Source organism: Aegilops tauschii, chromosome 2 (genome assembly GCF_002575655.3).
Source record: "Aegilops tauschii subsp. strangulata cultivar AL8/78 chromosome 2, Aet v6.0, whole genome shotgun sequence".
NCBI lineage: Eukaryota > Viridiplantae > Streptophyta > Magnoliopsida > Poales > Poaceae > Aegilops > Aegilops tauschii.
In genome coordinates this window covers 566276823-566281749 of record NC_053036.3, presented here as the reverse complement: position 1 = coordinate 566281749, position 4927 = coordinate 566276823, and positions in this window count along the sequence as shown.

Here is a 4927-nt window from a genome sequence, read left to right as displayed (position 1 = left end):
ACCATGTTCATTAGAGGCCATATTGATGCCCAAATCTCTGATGCAAGAGTGCTACTTGCTGTTGTCTGCTGTTACTTAGCAGAACTTGAGGATTTGTTATTTTTGTATCATTTAATCTGTGCATCTTATGGGCATGAGCTCTACATGTGTTTTGTCGTATGCCATGACATCTTTCCAGTGGTGTATGCCATGTATTTTTCTCTGAGGTGACTAGCACAAGCATGCAAACTAGGCCGCGTAATGTTTCAGATTTCAGGGACTTAATAATTTCTCCAAGTCCTTGTCTTCTGTTATTTTGTTGCCATGTAAACTTGATGCTACAGAGAGATCCATGCATATTTTGGAGATGTTCACTAAGGATGTTTTGTAGCTATTGTTGTAATTGATCCATTCCTGCCCTTTTTTGCAATTATGGAGTGCATAGCATGACTCAATCTTGCTCTACATTTGCTATAAAATATTTCTGGCAGATTGTTTACGTGTTATTCAATTTTGCCAAGCTTGTTGTAGTTGATCCATACATGCTATGTATTTGTTCTTGCCATGGATAGCTTCATAAACATGCCATCTTGCTGTAGGTATGCTTGTTTTTTCATGCATTGCCTTTTGGTGAGTGCATCAAGCTCACCAAGATGCCTTCATATTATTGTTTCTGCCATGCTCTGTTTTCTGCTAAGTCTGAAACCTGTTAACGGAACTTGCTATGTTTACATGGTTGCCATCATAACTTCTGGTCCTTTTTGGCTTATGGTCATTAAGGGACTTTTGTTATATGCATTTAGTAGAATACTTCCATGCCTTGTTTTTCCATGTTAAGTTCCTGTAGCATGTTGATTTCGTGCTCTGAACATTGCTACCTGATGCTGTTTTCTGCCATGTCCAGTAATTTCACCAAGTCTGTGAACCTGATTTCTTTTGCACTTTTGCCATGCCTGTTTGAGCTTGTTATGTTGTGAACTAGCCGTAGCTCAGTGTTCATCTTTTGTCAAGCATCTCCTGTAGATTACTGATATATGCTTTTTTGCTATGTTGGAGTGCTGTAGTATTGCTACTTGTTGTATTCTAAGTGCTATCATGCTGTTAATCGCAGATTCGTGTCATTCTTGTTTTGCTTGCCATTTGCAAACCGTGCACCCGTTTCCGGTGATCTTTATATCGATTTCGACCGAAATCATCTCATCTTTCCAGTGGCATGCTTGGTTTGCCAAGTTACTGTCTTGTTCATCATTTTCCTTCCGGAGCACGCATATGCATCGCATATCATATCTCGCATATCATACATGTTTTGCATCATGTTGCTTGTGCATTCCCTGTGATTGATTGTGGTTCCGTTGCTTGTGTTCTTGTTGTGGGTAGAGCCGGGAGACGAGTTCGTGAACGAGGAACCTGTTGAGTACGCTTACGAGGATCAAGCTTTCGACAACTCTGAGAACCTTGCAGGCAAGATGACCACCCCTCGAAATCACTTCTATCTTTGCTTTGCTAGTTGTTCGCTCTATTGCTATGCTGCGCTACCTACCACTTGCTATATCATGCCTCCCATATTGCCATGTCAGCCTCTAACCATCCTTTCCTAGCAAACCGTTGTTTGGCTAAGTTACCGCTTTTGCTCAGCCCTTCTTATAGCGTTGCTAGTTGCAGGTGAAGTTGAAGTTGGTTCCATGTTGGAACATGGATATGTTGGGATATCACAATATCTCTTATTTAATTAATGCATCTATATATTTGGTAAAGGGTGGAAGGCTCGGCCTTATGCCTGGTGTTTTGTTCCACTCTTGCCGCCCTAGTTTCTGTCATACCGGTATTATGTTCCTTGAGTTTGCGTTCCTTACGCGGTTGGGTGATTTATGGGACCCCCTTGACAGTTCGCCTTGAATAAAACTCCTCCAGCAAGGCCCAACTTTGGTTTTACTATTTGCCACCTAAGCCTTTTCCCCCGGGTTTTCGCGAGCCCGAGGGTCATATTTATTTAAACCCCCGGGCCAGTGCTCCTCTGAGTATTGGTCCAACCTGTCAGTCGCCGGTGGCCACCAGGGGCAACTCTGGGCTCGCCTATCGGAAGCTTGGACAATCCGGTGTGCCCTGAGAACGAGATATGTGCAGCTCCTATCGGGATTTGTCGGCACATTCGGGCGGCTTTGCTGGTCTTGTTTTACCATTGTCGAAATGTCTTGTAAACCGGGATTCCGAGACTGATCGGGTCTTTCCGGGAGAAGGTTTATCCTTCGTTGACCGTGAGAGCTTATGATGGGCTAAGTTGGGACACCCCTGCAGGGTATTATCTTTCGAAATCCGTGCCCGCGGTTATGAGGCAGATGGGAATTTGTTAGTGTCCGGTTATAGAGAACTTGTCACTTGACCCAATTAAAATACATCAATTGCGTGTGTAGCCGTGATGGTCTCTTCTCAGCGGAGTCCGGGAAGTGAACACGGTTTGAGTTATGTATGACGTAAGTAGGAGTTCAGGATCACTTCTTGGTCATTGCTAGATGACGACCGTTCCGTTGCTTCTCTTCTCGCTCTCTTTTGCGTATGTTAGCCACCATATATGCTTAGTGCCTGCTGCAGCTCCACCTCATTACTTCATCCTCTCCTATAAGCTTAAATAGTCTTGATCTCGCGGGTGTGAGATTGCTGAGTCCTCGTGACTCACAGATTCTACCAAAACAGTTGCAGGTGCCGACGATGCCAGTGCAGATGATGGGATCGACCTCAAGTGGGAGTTCGATGAGGAACGTGGTCGTTACTATGTGTCTTTTCCTGATGATCAGTAGTGGAGCCCAGTTGGGACGATCGGGGATCTAGCATTTGGGGTTATCTTATTTTCATTTGGATCTTGACCGTAGTCGGTCGATGTGTGTATTTTGGATGATGTATGAATTATATTTATGTATTGTGTGAAGTGGCGATTGTAAGCCAACTCTTTATCCCATTCTTGTTCATTACATGGGATTGTGTGAAGATGACCCTTCTTGCGACAAAACCACAATGCGGTTATGCCTCTAAGTCGTGCCTCGACACGTGGGAGATATAGCCGCATCGTGGGTGTTACAGATATTCTCTCGAATATAGGCTCACCAAGTTCTGTCAAAAGAATGCCTATAGTGATGAATTGGTTGTGCAATATGAAGGGCCGAAGGAGGAACCTATACCTCCTAAGGTTGATCTTGGGGATTTTTGTCCCATTATTAGTCCTTTTGATTACTTTTGCTTGCCACAAAGAAACTTGCTGCCGAACGTAGAGAGTATGAAATGAGCTTTAATGATCTATCTTATTATTATGGCAATACCTAGATCTATCCTTGCTTTTATGCCTAGCTAGGGGCGTTAAACGATAGCGCTTCTTGGGAGGCAACCCAATTTTATTTTTTTGTTTTTTGCTTTTTGCTTCTGTTTAGGAATAAATATTTGTTCTAGCCTCTGGTTAGATTTGTTTTTATGTTTTAATTAGTGTTTGTGCCAAGTTAAACCTATAGGATCTTCTTGGATGATAGTTATTTGATCTTGCTGTAAATTCTAGAAACTTTCTGTTCACGAAAACAATTGTTAAAAATCACCAGAATGTGATAAATATTGATTCCAATTACTGCTGATCAATAAACAAATTTTCTAGGTCGTCCTATTTTGGCTGAATTTTGGAGTTCAGAAGTTTGCGTTAGTTACAGATTACTACAAACTATTCTGTTTTTGACAGATTCTGTTTTTCGTGTGTTGTTTGCTTATTTTGATGAATCTATGGTTAGTAAAATAGTTTATAAACCATAGAGAAGTTGGAATACAGTAGGTTTAACACCAATATAAATAAAGAATGAGTTCATTACAGTACCTTGAAGTGGTCTTTTGTTTTCTTTCGCTAACGGAGCTCACGAGATTTTCTGTTAAGTTTTGTGTTGTGAAGTTTTCAAGTTTTGGGTAAAAGATTTGATGGATTATGGAACAAGGAGTGGCAAGAGCCTAAGCTTGGGGATGCCCATGGCACCCCAAGATAATCTAAGGACACCTAAAAGCCAAAGCTTGGGGATGCCCCGGAAGGCATCCCCTCTTTCGTCTACTTCCATCGGTAACTTTACTTGGAGCTATATTTTTATTCACCACATGATATGTGTTTTGCTTGGAGCGTCTTGTATGATTTGAGTCTTTATTTTTTAGTTTACCACAATTATCTTTGCTGTACACACCTTTTGAGAGAGACACACATGATTCGGAAATTATTAGAATACTCTATGTGGTTCACTTATATCTTTTGAGTTATATAGTTTTTGCTCTAGTACTTCACTTATATCTTTTAGAGCACGGTGGTGGATTTGTTTTATAGAAACTATTATTCTCTCATGCTTCACTTAGATTATTTTGAGAGTCTTAAACAGCATGATAATTTTCTTAAATAATCATAATATGCTAGGTATTCAAGACTAGTGAAAACTTTCTTATGAGTGCATTGAATACTAAGAGAAGTTTGATGCTTAATGATTGTTTTGAGACATGGAGGTAGTGATATCAAAGTTGTGCTAGTTGAGTAGTTGTGAATTTGAGAAATACTTGTGTTGAAGCTTGCAAGTCCCATAGCATGCACGTATGGTAAACGTTATGTAACAAATTTGAAACATGAGGTGTTCTTTGATTGTCCTCCTTATGAGTGGCGGTCGGGGACGAGCGATGGTCTTTTCCTACCAATCTATCCCCCTAGGAGCATGCGCGTACTGCTTGGTTTTTGATTAATTGTAGATTTTTGCAATAAGTATGTGAGTTCTTTATGACTAATGTTGAGTCCATGGATTATACGCACTCTCACCTTTCCATCATTGCTATCCTCTTCGGTACCGTGCATTGCCCTTTCTCACATTGAGAGTTGGTGCAAACTTCGCCGGTGCATCCAAACCCCGTGATATGATACGCTCTTTCACAGATAAACCTCCTTATATCTTCC